Raw genomic sequence first — 12,453 nt, forward strand, 5'->3', positions numbered from 1 at the left:
CGCCAACAAGGTTTTGAGATGTGCCACACACCAGAGATAAAAATGGAAACAAAAGAACCTTGAGCTAGGCTGGCAGAATCTGACCGCACGCACACACACAGCCAGCGAGCAGCAAAAGAGAACCCAGGCGTCCTGGCTCACGGGGCCCTGCTCTAACCACTAACTGCCACTCCTCTCCCATCACCCCACCCGCTTGGAGGCGGAGGAATCTCCCAGGGGGCTGCTTGTGCCACTTACCCAGCGGAAGGAGGCCTGCCGTTCTTGCTGGCTCATGCTCTCAGCTCCTGCGAGGAGGACGAGGCGAGGAAATCCCCCTGGGGAGGGTGCAGAGGAGACAAGTCAGCCAGCGGCACACGCAAAAGGGCGGGGAGCCAAAGGCAGGTGATCGGAACTTGGCTCCTGCAACGGGCTCAGCTCACTGCTCTCCTGTTATTGGCCAAAGCAAAAAACAAAACAGAGACTGAACCACACACCACATCCGCAAGAACACAAGCCAAGGTTCCCGGCCCTGGGTCTGCAGATGTTGTCGGGCTCTAACTCCCATCATGCCCAGACACATCAGTTGAAAGATGATGGGAAATAGAGCCCAATGGCATCTGGGGACCCAAGGAGGAGAACCCCTGGGCTACGTGGAGGCCATGCAGAAAGCTGGATCATTTGGCTCACACAGGAAGCTGCCTTGAATACAAATACAATGGATATTTATAGAACGCTTTTCAACAAGAGTTCCCAAAGCAGTATAGATAGATAGATAGATAGATAGATAGATAGATAGATAGATAGATAGATAGATAGATAGATAGATGCGGGCTCTCTGTCCCCCAAAAACTAAAAGCTCACAATCTAAAAAACTAAGCATAACATTTTTCTTTTTTTGACACCAGCAACAGCTACTGGAGGGATGTTGTGCTGGGGATGGATAGGGCCAGTTGCTCCCCGCTGCTAAATAAAGAGCATCACCACTTTGAAAAGGTGCCTCTTTGCTCAGTTAGCAGGGGAGTGAGACTCTTGATCCATCCAGCTCAGTCCTGTCTACACTGACTGGCAGCAGCTCTCCAAGCTTTCAGAAACCTTTCCCAGCCCTAGCTGGGGACTGAACCCGGGTCCTTCGGCATGCAAAGCAGCTGCTCTTCTGCTGAGCTACAGCCCCATCCCCTAAGGGGAAGATCTTTCAGCAGACACCACTGACATGTAGTCACCCATCCCAATGCAAACCAGGGCAGACCCTGACCATTCACGCTGGCTACCGCAAGACCAGCTCTCCTCCCCTCACATAGGCCAAGGTGCTCTAGTTACTAGGCAAAAATCCAACCTTCACAATAATACTTTATGAGGACCAGTTAGAATGGCCCAGAGTTGCGAGCAGCAAGCTTTCCAGGGACACAGAACAATTCTTCAGGGTGTACATGAGCCCCTGGTGGCGCAGTGGTAAAACTGCCGCCCTGTAACCAGAAGGTTACAAGTTCGATCCTGACCAGGGGCTCAAGGTTGACTCAGCCTTCCATCCTTCCGAGGTCGGTAAAATGAGTACCCAGAATGTTGGGGGGCAATATGCTAAATCATTGTAAACCGCTTAGAGAGCTTCCAGCTATAGAGCGGTATATAAATGTAAGTGCTATTGCTATTGCTACATTAACCAAAACAAGTAATATGCACCCTGAGGAAGAGTTCTGTGCCAATTCTGAACAGCCCACCAAGGATAAAAGAAACCCACATTGGTTACCATCGTTAAGGGAAAGGAGGCATTACCCAGCTGGGGATTGCTGACTGGGCCCAATCCTCTGCAGGGGCTAGGGGCAGAAGTTACCAGCAGCTGGGTCCTTGGCAGCTATCCAAAGGTGCCTTCCGCTGATGCCAAAGGGTCCGGTCTTTGACCCCTTCACAGCCAAGGCAATGGACCATCACTACCCCCTCCCCGATAAGCACACAGTTTCTTCCCTCCAGACTGTTTTTATAGACAGAGCATGGCAGCTTCTGGGATTCCTTGCATTCTTTTCCATTTACGGTGTACAGAGCAATTTCAAGGCTGTAGAAAGAGACGTTTTATTGGGGTCATGTGCGGGAATGTTAAACACCACCAAAGGGGCAAGTCAGGTAGCTCTGATAACCACCCCCTCACCACACACACACACACACACACACACACACACACACACACACACACAGAGTCAGTCTTCTAGAGAACCCAGGCGTCTGGCTGCCAACATTTCCTCACTCAAACTCCACACAATTTATTGGGTCCTTAAAAAAGAAAAGAAAAAGGGGGTTCCTTTGGATTTGTTTTTGTTTGTTTCTAATCACTCGGAGCATTTTTAAAAAAGTTTTAATTTATAAACCCAGCAAACCACATAAACATGTAAGAAAGAATCCCAAAAGTGGCAATACAGAGACATATAGCAAGAATAATAAAAGAATAATAAAATTCCGGTGTGGGCAGGAATTTTAAAAGGGGAAAGGAAAGGAAAGAAGAGACGGCAACTTAATTATTTATCTTTCTCTCTTTATCTTTAAATTTTTATACCGCCTTCCATTAAAATAACCCCAAGGTGATTTACAAAACATTTAAAACATGAGCACATGTTAGTACATGAGCTGGATGGGGTGATGGGTACCCTCTGGGGGGACAAATGCTCCCTGGATTTTTGACAAGGTTTATACCCCAGTGATGGAAAATGGGTGACAGAATTGCAATACTTTCAGCTTTCAGCATGTTTTTATTCACCTGACTAACGGGACTGCAGGGGCAAAATTTGCAATGGTGTCTTAAAAGCTTCTAAAAACACAGAAACTACTATAAAATTGTATCATTGTCAGAGGAATGGAAATGAGAAGTGGCAGAAATGTCCTCCAAATATTACTCCATGGAGAGAAGACAATGATTTGTTCATTGTTACCCTAACCTTGACCCTACCCCTTTCCATTGTTCCCTCTCTAAGGCGTGCACACACTCACAAGGTTTTGTATGTCCGCTCAGTTCATTTTAGATTCCACTCAGGGTGAACCGGAAAGGCCCCACTCTGAATGCACGTGCGCACACACTGCCTTAATACTGCCACCCAGAACAAAACTCATTCCGCATGGAGATGAAAAAAATTAGAGGGACCACTTCCCCTTTCCTCTGTGCAAATATGACAGCAATTTCACCACAATTGTTGGAGGTTAAGGATAAAGAAGGGGTGATAACACCCAGAAAGCTGTAAGTACAACAAGGCTATAGCCTATTCTCCAGCTTTAGTGGGGGCAGACACTGACAAAAATCATTATGAGCAATCAACCTCCAAGATGGTACCAATGGCCAAAATTTGTGAGCCTGACTCACGGGCTAGATCAATGAGAGGAAAAAAAATAAGCTGGATTACAAGACAAGCAGTGAAATGATTCCAGGTTTAGATCTGAAACAGATGAAGTCACCAGGGCTCTGTGCAGAAGTGGTTGGTCATCTGAGCTCTTTCCGAATGCTATTGTATTGATCACCTGGCTTAAGGGGTGTATCTAGGGTGGGGAAGGCAGGGCACGTGCCCCGGGCACCACTTGAAGGGGGCGCCATTAAAAAAAATTTTTTTAATGGCTGCCGAAAACAAAATAACCACCATGCATGCTCAAATGCCCTCTGTGAGGCCCTAGAGGCCAGCAGGGGGGAGGGGTTACCTTTGAAGACCCCCCCCCACGGTCTTTAGGAAGCCCTCCAAAGGGGCTACAGGTAATTTTTTAAAAATATATATATATAATATAAGTCACTGTACACATATTCAGATTGGCACTATGTACAGAGAATCAGGGCTTGTGAATACTGAGCTGAAGCTTATGAGCTAGAATTGGATTCATTTGCTCTCACTTTGCTTCTTGTGATAAGTGAGTTAAATGTGATGTCTTAATAATATGACTATTAATGGTGAGTTTGTCTTTGAATCAGTGTGAAATCCTTACTATTAAGGCCACTGGGAGTTTCTTGCTCTCTTTCTCTCATTTTAACTGTCTTTCTGAAATACTAGAATATATCCCAAGCAGTGACACAGTTTACTCTGCATATCCTTTAATTATTTTCAGAGTATCTGGGAAAAGTCAAATCCTCCATTTATTTTTTAAACTTATATAATAGTGATGCTACAATGCATAGGAGAGAATTAGACAGGCACTTCTGTTTAGTTTTCCAAGTATACCTCCACATAGTATTTGGGTATTTCATGAGCCCCAGCACACTGAAATTTGTAATTTTCCAGCATTTTTTTGTCTGGCTACGTCCACTGCTAAATAGTTTTTGAAATAGTAAAAGACTAAGGAGCTCAACTTGTATTTTTGAGCTGATATTATGGTAAAGTTATCTGAAAGATGGGTGTCAGATGTTTGGACAGGGGGTGCAATTTCAGTGCTTGCCCTAGGCGCTATTTTCCCTAGATACGCCTCTGCCTGGCTTAAGGGTTTTTACAAAAGAAAGCAACATCAATTAAAAACAGAAATCAAAAACAATACCCACTCATGCCAAAATGCACTCCAAAAGCCGGATGTGTCCTTTCTCATCAAAATATATCTGATGCTATCATGTCTTGCACCTTGGAAAATACCAGGGGATTTGCCTCGCCAGTGCAACATCACACCTTCCAAGGCGGCTGGGAGGATCATGCAACCTCTCGACCTATGGTGCCCAAGAGCACTCTAAACTAAATGAGGTTGCCAAACCTCACAATGGTGGAGGTTTGCAGGAGGCAGTTCTATCCAGCTGCAGCCAGTACAGTTTGGCTGCGCTGCAAATGGGATGTCATTTCTTCCCAAAAGGTCACTTCCAGCTTGGAGTGCAAAAAGAGATTCTGTAGGATTCTGCAGCCCAGGCACTTGGAAAAAACCAGGTGTTCTCTAGGTGCGCATGTGCATTTTTTCCATGTCGTACCCTTTGCTCTCACCGAAACTCCGCTCACTCTGGAACTCCAGCCACAGCTGGTTTTGCAGAACTACCAAGTTCTTTAATGTTTACACCTCACTCTCGATGAAACTCGCATTGGCAGCTGGTGAACTACATGTGCAGCCCACACCTGACTAAGCAGCATTCTGTTTGGCAAGCAGGTGGTCTCTTTTCTCAACTATAGCTTCAAAATGCTTCACAAGGTTGGCGCTTCCCCATCAGACCTAAAACCCTCCCTTCTTCCAGGAGAGGACGACATGCTTGGAGAGCCAGCATGGTGTTGTGGATCGAGTGTTGGACCAGGCCTGGAGAGACCCGAGTTCAAATCCCCACCAACCATGAAACTCACTGAGTGGCTCTGGGCCAGTCATTTCTTGCTCAGCCTAGCCTACATCACAGGGTTGTTGTAGGGATAAACATAACCACGTGTACCACTCTGGATCCTTGGTTGAAAAATAAATAAAGGTTTGTTTTGACACGGGAAAGGGGGCAGCTGAATTTCCAGCCCATCACAATGGGTGCTGGAAACTACAATTCTATACAGCGCACCATCTGTACATACGCGGCAACATTATAAACTGAGAGGGAATTCTTGGGGAAACAAATGAGCATTTCCTCTCAGGGAAAGCTCAAAAATGCCAAGCCTATTTCATTTCATTTTATTTATTTCGTATAGCACCCCAAACCTGCATTTCTGGGCAGTTCTGAATTCTGAATTAAAGCTTTCAAGTCCCCCAGAACTCTGTATTTCCATACATCTCAGAAGAAAAGTCAGGGTACTTCAAAGTATCCCAAAAGCCACCATAAAAAGTGGAACATTTTAGCACAGGCATAATTTGACCTAAACTCCAAAGTGCAGGGGGAAACCCAAATCATGTATGGAGTGAACCTTGATATTTCACAGGGACTTCAAGGTAAGCCCCCGAATGTGCAAACACACACACACCATTCCTGTGGTGAAGCAAAGTAAAACTGCCATCTGGGAACGGCCCTGGTCTTGCAGTTGCAAGCATGAATTATTCCCCTTGCGAGGCAAGGCCTGTCCTCATTTGCATTTGGATGGGTAATACGAATATGACAAATATTTATATTTATTTTATTTCAGTACATTTATATCCCATTCTTCCTCAGGGGAGCTCAGAGCAGTGTACATGGTTATTTTTATACTCACAACAACCCTGTGAGGTAGGTTAGGTTGAGAGATACATACCACTTTTCAACAAAAGTTCCCAAAGCGGTTTACACCTATATCAATAAATAAATAAAATTGCTCCCTGTCCCCAAAAGGCTCACAATCTAAAAAAGAAACATAAGATAGACACCATCAACAGCCACTTGAGGGATGCTGTGCTGGGGACTCTGTTTTATTTATTTATTTGTAAAGTGTGCCGTCAAGTCAATGTCAACTCCTGGCGAGCACAGAGCCCTTTGGTTTTTCTTTGGTAAAATACAGGAGGGGTTTACCACTGCCATTTCCCGCACTGTAGGAGATGATGCCTTTCAGCATTTTCTTGTATACTGCCCAAAATGCAAGTCTCTGAGTCGTTGGATAGGTCTGGGGTGGATAGGGCCAGCTGCTCCCCCACTGCTACATAAAGAGAATCACCACTTTAAAAAGGTGTCTCTCTGCTCAGTTAGCAGGGGTCACTCACTACCACGGTTCCCTCTAAGAGGGATTCCCAGATGTTATTGACTACAACTCCCAGAATCCCCAGTTTCAGTGGATTTTTCTTGGGGATTCTGGGAGTTGTCGTCAACAACATCTGGGAATCTCTCTTGAAGGGAACACTGCTCACTACATTTGAGTGCTGCCTGCGGTAAGATCCTCCTCTTAGGGCAGGAGTAAGCAACCTTGGCTCAAAGGTTCAAATGTTTTTGAACTACAACATTTGGATGGGTGATTACATGTGAGTGATGCAAGATAGAGAATGGTGCAATAGCTCTGTGGAAGAACATCTGTTTTGTCACAGGTTCTCTCCCTTGCAGCATATCCAGGTACAAGCTGGGAAATATTCCTGCCAGCAACTTTGGAGAGCTGCTGCCAGTCAGTGTAGACAATACTGAGCTAGATGGACCAAGGTCTGACTCAGTAGACAGCAGCTTCCTATGTTCCTAAAGCAGAGTGGGGGAAAGTTGTGTGTGATTTCACACTGCACATCATAGCCAATTTCTCTCTCCTGATTCATTCACCTTTCGCTTTGCTTCCCAGCTATGAAGGGCTCTGGAGAACTCAAAAGCTTGCTCACAACTTCGTGTCTTGGGGGTTGATCCTATTACCAAATTGTGGCTTCGACATTTTTAATGCTGAGATGCTCCAAGATGTCAGCTGAAGCTTCACACAGACAAGCAAGACTGATTAGATGCATGAAAGGTCAACTGCAAAATGTGAACACACACACACACACACACACACACACAAGCAGAGGCAGTTTTAGAAGTAAACCTGTAGCTGCAACCCATCTCAGCATCATCCCTATACACATCAGAATGCCTATTTGGAGGGTAAATTTGGTGCTGGCAAGGAAAGACTCCAAATTGGCTGCAACCAATTGGCAAAACTCTCTCCAGGGGAGTGGATGGGGCAGAGACCTCTATGAGCCCCTCTCCATAATATAAGAAGGCCCATCTAGTCCAGCATCCTGTTTCCCACAGTGGCCCATCAGATGCCTCTGAGAAGCCCTCAGGCAAGAGGTGAGGCCATGCCCTCTCCCCTGCTGTTGCTCCCCTGCAACTGGGATTGAAATGCATCATCCCCCTGAACCTAGAGGGCTACTGGTCATCAAGACCAGTAGCCATTGATAGACCTGACCTCCATGAATTTGTGGAAGCCTCACTTAAAGCCATCTAAACTGGTGGCCATTACCACATCCCACGGCAGAGAATTCCATAGATTAATTATGCTTTATGTGAAAAAAGTAACACGTTCACCTGAATCCAAAGCAAGGGTTCCCCCCCCTCCAAATTAATTGGGGCGGGGCGGTGTCACCTTAAATTCAGAGTTCTCCTTTCTGATAAATACAGGTATAACCTGCATGTAGCCTCTATTTTTAAGGGTGTTGTCTTAAATTCAGTTCAGATAAATACAGAAGTTGTCTTCTGTTCAGATAAATACAGTACTTCCTTTTGTCAGTTCTAAATTTCCTGGCAGGCAGTTTCATGGGATGACCCTTGGTTCTAGTGTTGTGAGAGAGGGAGAAAAATTTCTCTCTATGCACTCTTTCCACACCATGCATAAGCACATAAGAGCAGCCCTGCTGGATAAGGCCCAAGCTCTCTCTAGTCCAACATCCTGTTTCAGTGGCCCACCAGATGCCTGTGAGAAGCCCACAGGCAAGAGGTGAGGGCGTGCTCTTTCTCCTGCTATTACTCCCCTGCAACTGGTATTGAGAGGCACTGCCTTGCCTCCGAGGTTGGAAGTGGCCTATGGCAAACAGGCTGGTAATCACTGATAGACCTGTCCTCCCTGAATTTGTCTGGAGGCGGCCTATAGCCACCAGACTAGTAGCCAGTGATAGAACTGTCCCCCATGAATTTGTCTAAGCCCCCTTTAAAGCCATCCAAGCTGGTGGCCATCACCACATCCCATGGCAAGGAATTCCATAGATTAATTATGAGCTGTGTGAAAAAGTACTTTGCCTTGTTGGTCCCAGACTTCCTGACCTTCAGCTTCATAGGGTGGCCCCTGGTTCATAGTTTTATAGATCTTTATCATATCTCCCCTTAGTCACCTTTTCCCTACACTAAAAAGCCCCCAGTGTTGCCATCTTGCCTCCCAAGGCTCCACAGAAGCACCACCTCCCAATTCCCCCTGGCAGAGGTCAAGGGCCTCACAGCTGCATCTTACAGATCAAAGACCCTGAACATCCAAGGGACCAGGGAGGGGCGGGGAGAGAAAGGCCAGAAGGTCAGAGATGGTTCCAAAGGAGGGAAGACCAAGGGGCAAAGGTTGGGGGTCTTCAAAGCATCCCTCCAGTGATGAGAGGAGAGCTGGTCTTGTGAGAGCAAGCAGGACTTGTCCCCATAGCTAAGCAGGGTCTGCCCGGGTTGCATGTGAATGGGAGACTTGATGTGTGAGCACTGCAAGATATTCCCCTCAGGGGATGGAGCCGCTCTGGGAAGAGCAGAAGGTTCCCAGTTCCCTCCCTGGCTTCTCCAAGATAGGGCTGAGAGAGATTCCTGCCTGCAAGCTTGGAGAAGCCGCTGCCAGTCTGTGAAGACAATACTGAGCTAGAGAGACCAATGGTCTGACTCAGTATATGGCAGTTTCCTATGTTCCTGTGTCAATGAGATATCAGCTCAGGTTCAGCAGGGAACAATAAAAGAAAATAAATAAAATAAAAATAAAAATAAAATAAAACACACACACAGCTACAGATGATTTGTGACCCCACTGCCGCACTCAGTTTGCAAGTGCAACGTCAGCTCCGCTTCCAACTCAGCACATCAGAAGACGCCAACCTGCCATGCCTAACCAAAGCGTTCCCCGTCACCCAGCATCAAAAGGAATCAAACGGGTTGCGTGCAGAGGATGAAAGAGCAACATCTCAGCTGTAAACGGCACTCCTTGGGAACGCTTAGTGGTGACAGTTCCTTCAATGGGACTTTGACGCAGAGCAGAGGCATCGAGGAACACCAGTTTCAGCTCAGCAACATTCCAGCCCATCTCTGCCAAAAGGGAGCCACAGGTTCACCCGGCCACACAGAACCACCAATTCAAAAACAGCAACGTGAGAAAGATGAAGCACTGAATTTGCCAGAACCCAAGACTAGTATTTCTCCCCCACCCCCAAGTTCTTTGCTGTTCGATATCAGGTCTTAAATCCAGAGTCCACTTTAGGTAAATAGAGGTATAACTTCTGTTTAGCATCTGCTCTTTGGGGAATCTTAAATTCAGAGTCAACTTCTACTTGGGGAAATACAGTACATGGTGAAGGGGGCTCCTTAAACCAGTTTCTCCACAGGCTCACGCACCAAAGAGGGAGGACTCTACGTGCTTCTAAAAACGCTCCCATTCTGGAGGCTCTGTCTCCAGGGAATGGAGCTGGACTGACAACAGTCAGGGCCAGTCCTAGGGTTTTTGGCGCCCTAGGCGAAATTTGACTTTGGCGCCCTGGAGAGCTGGTCTTGTGGTAGCAAGCATGACTTAGCTAAGCAGGGTCTGCCCTGGTTGCATATGAATGGGAGACTTGATGTGTGAGCACTGCAAGATATTCCCCTCAGGGGATGAAGCCGCTCTGGGAAGAGCAGAAGGTTCCAAGTTCCCTCCCTGGCTTCTCCAAGATAGGGCTGAGAGAGATTCCTGCCTGCAATCTTGGAGAAGCCGCTGCCAGTCTGTGAAGACAATACTGAGCTAGATGGACCAATGGTCTGACTCAGTATACGGCAGCTGCCTATGTTCCTATGCCCTCCCCTGCTTCAGTTAAAATTACATTTTGTAACATACAAGATTTTAGCTGAATAGGGGGTGCCCAAGTCATACTTGGCAGCTGGTGCTGGTTGGGGGGGGGGGCAGTGAAGAAGGAAATTCTACCTTTTAAAATGTGTCTATCTGCCCCTGCCACCCCACGACACTGCCCAGCTCCACAGGAGGTCCACCCCCGCCAGGTAAGCAGTCTGCCCTCACCATTCACCTGGCCGATGTGCAGTGGCCATTTGAGGGGGTCAGCCCAGTTTGCCTCCTCACCGCGCACCCCCCTTCCCCTATCCCACCCCACCCACCCTGCAGAGGGCATTTATTCACGGCAGGGCAGCAGGGCAGATGGCTTGAAGAGGGGTTTGGCTAACTTCATGGAGGAGAGGTCCATCAACGTCTATTAGTCGGAGGGCTGTGGGCTACCTCCAGCCTCAAAGGGCATGCCCTCAACTCCTCCCTGTAGCTTCCAGCGGCATCTGGTGGGCCACTGTGTGGAACAAGATGCTGGATTAGATGGGCCTTGGGCCTGATCCAGCAGGGCTGTTCTTAAGTTAGATGCCAGGAATTGAAGCCAAAGGGTAGCAGCGCCCATCCTGCACACCCACCCACCCCAGAATTAGTGCCCTGGATGACTGCCTAGGTGCACCTAGTGGACTGACTGGCCCTGCCTGCATTTCCTCTCTGCAAACCTTTAACACTCAGGCCTAACACAGAGATAGCATAGTGGAGGTTAGGAAAATCACTTCTGCAAGGAAAATTAGCTGCCTTCCCATAAGGGGGCCCCTGGGACCCATACTAACGGGGGGAGGGGGAAACCCCTCTCTTGAGGCTGCCTTAAGCAGAGCCTGGACTTGGCTCACTTAGCAAAGTGCTCTCCACTCTGACTGGCAGCAGCTCTCTGACAGAGAAAGAACTTTCTCCGTCCTACGACCTGAGATCTTATTAGCTGTCGCTGCCGGGGATGGGCCCTTCTGCACGCAAGGGAGGTGCTCTGCCACCAAGCTGTGGCCCCTGCAGCTAAAAGGAGAAGAGAACAGCTGCAGACCCCACCCCAACACACACACACACACACACACACACACACACACACACACACACACACGAAGCTGATGTTGAGTCAGACCCTTGGTCTAACTAAGGATTGTCGTCTCTGACTAGGAGCAGCGCTCCAGCATCTGAGGGAGAGGGAAAGGGCCTTTTGCAGCATCTGCCCTCATTTATTTAATTATTTATTTTATTTGATAAATTTGTATACCACGCACTACCAAAGTCTCTAGGGCACTTTCCAGATTAGACCCTGCGACGGGATCACGACTTATCTGTGAAGTGTGTTTCCACACTCCGTGTTGTGACACCACAGTCCCTATGCTTTCAGCAGGGTGCCGTTTGCATTCCAGTTGCCTTGATTCAAATTTAATCGCTGCGGTTTATTGCTATAACGTTGTATGTCCGACGTAAAAAGGTTGCTGTATTTTCCAGTGGTTTGTTTTCGCAAGACTGCTCCCCCTGCTGGTAGCTTTGCTATTTACGTTTTGAATGTGATTGGGCTGAACTGAAGCATTTTGCCACTGTTGAGAGGGTAAGCTGGAAAAGCGCCTGGGCAGTTAACAGATGCCAGGAACTGAACACGAGACCTCCTACAAGACATCAGCTCCAGAATCCAGGCTATCAGGCTCATAGTCCCTACAAGACATCAGCTCCAGAATCCAGGATATCAGGCTCATAGTCAGAATTGGTTTTAATTTTATGTATCTATCTATCTACCACAGGGATCTATATCCCACCTAATCTAATCAAACCAGATCCAAGGCAGCTAACAAGATGAGAAGAGCTGGTCCTGTGGTAGCGAGCATCAAGTTTCACCTTTGCTAAGGAGGGTCCACCTCAGTTCACATTTAGGTGAGAGCTGGTCTTGTGGTAGCAAGGATGGCTTGTCCCATTAGCTAAGCAGGTTCTACCCTGGTTGGATTTGAATGGGAGACCACATGTGAGCACTGTAAGGTTTTGCCCTTAGGGGATGGAGCCGCTCTAGGAAGAGCACTTGAACGCTTGAATGAAGAAGGTTCAATGTTCTCTCCCTGGCAACATCTCTAGATAGGGCTGAGAGAGACTCCTGCCTGCAACCTTGGAGAAGCCACTGAGA

The 12,453-nt window shown here is 47.4% G+C and overlaps 1 protein-coding gene across 6 annotated transcripts in view; it reads right to left on the reverse strand.

The window, feature by feature from the left end:
- The window catches only part of FCHO1 (FCH and mu domain containing endocytic adaptor 1), a 93,596-nt gene that overhangs the window by 72,903 nt on the left and 8,240 nt on the right, over nt 1-12,453 (reverse strand). For 3 of the 6 annotated variants that reach the window (XM_053298197.1, XM_053298199.1, XM_053298198.1), the window contains exon 2: nt 238-426. The exons of 1 other annotated variant lie outside the window; for it this stretch is intronic. The gene's annotated coding sequence lies outside the window, so the exon portion shown is untranslated. The remainder of the gene's footprint in view (nt 1-237; nt 427-12,453) is intronic. 2 more of the 6 variants (XM_053298196.1, XM_053298200.1) reach the window with 1 other exon arrangement.

The sequence above is a fragment of the Hemicordylus capensis genome, chromosome 2 (assembly GCF_027244095.1).
Source record: "Hemicordylus capensis ecotype Gifberg chromosome 2, rHemCap1.1.pri, whole genome shotgun sequence".
NCBI lineage: Eukaryota > Metazoa > Chordata > Lepidosauria > Squamata > Cordylidae > Hemicordylus > Hemicordylus capensis.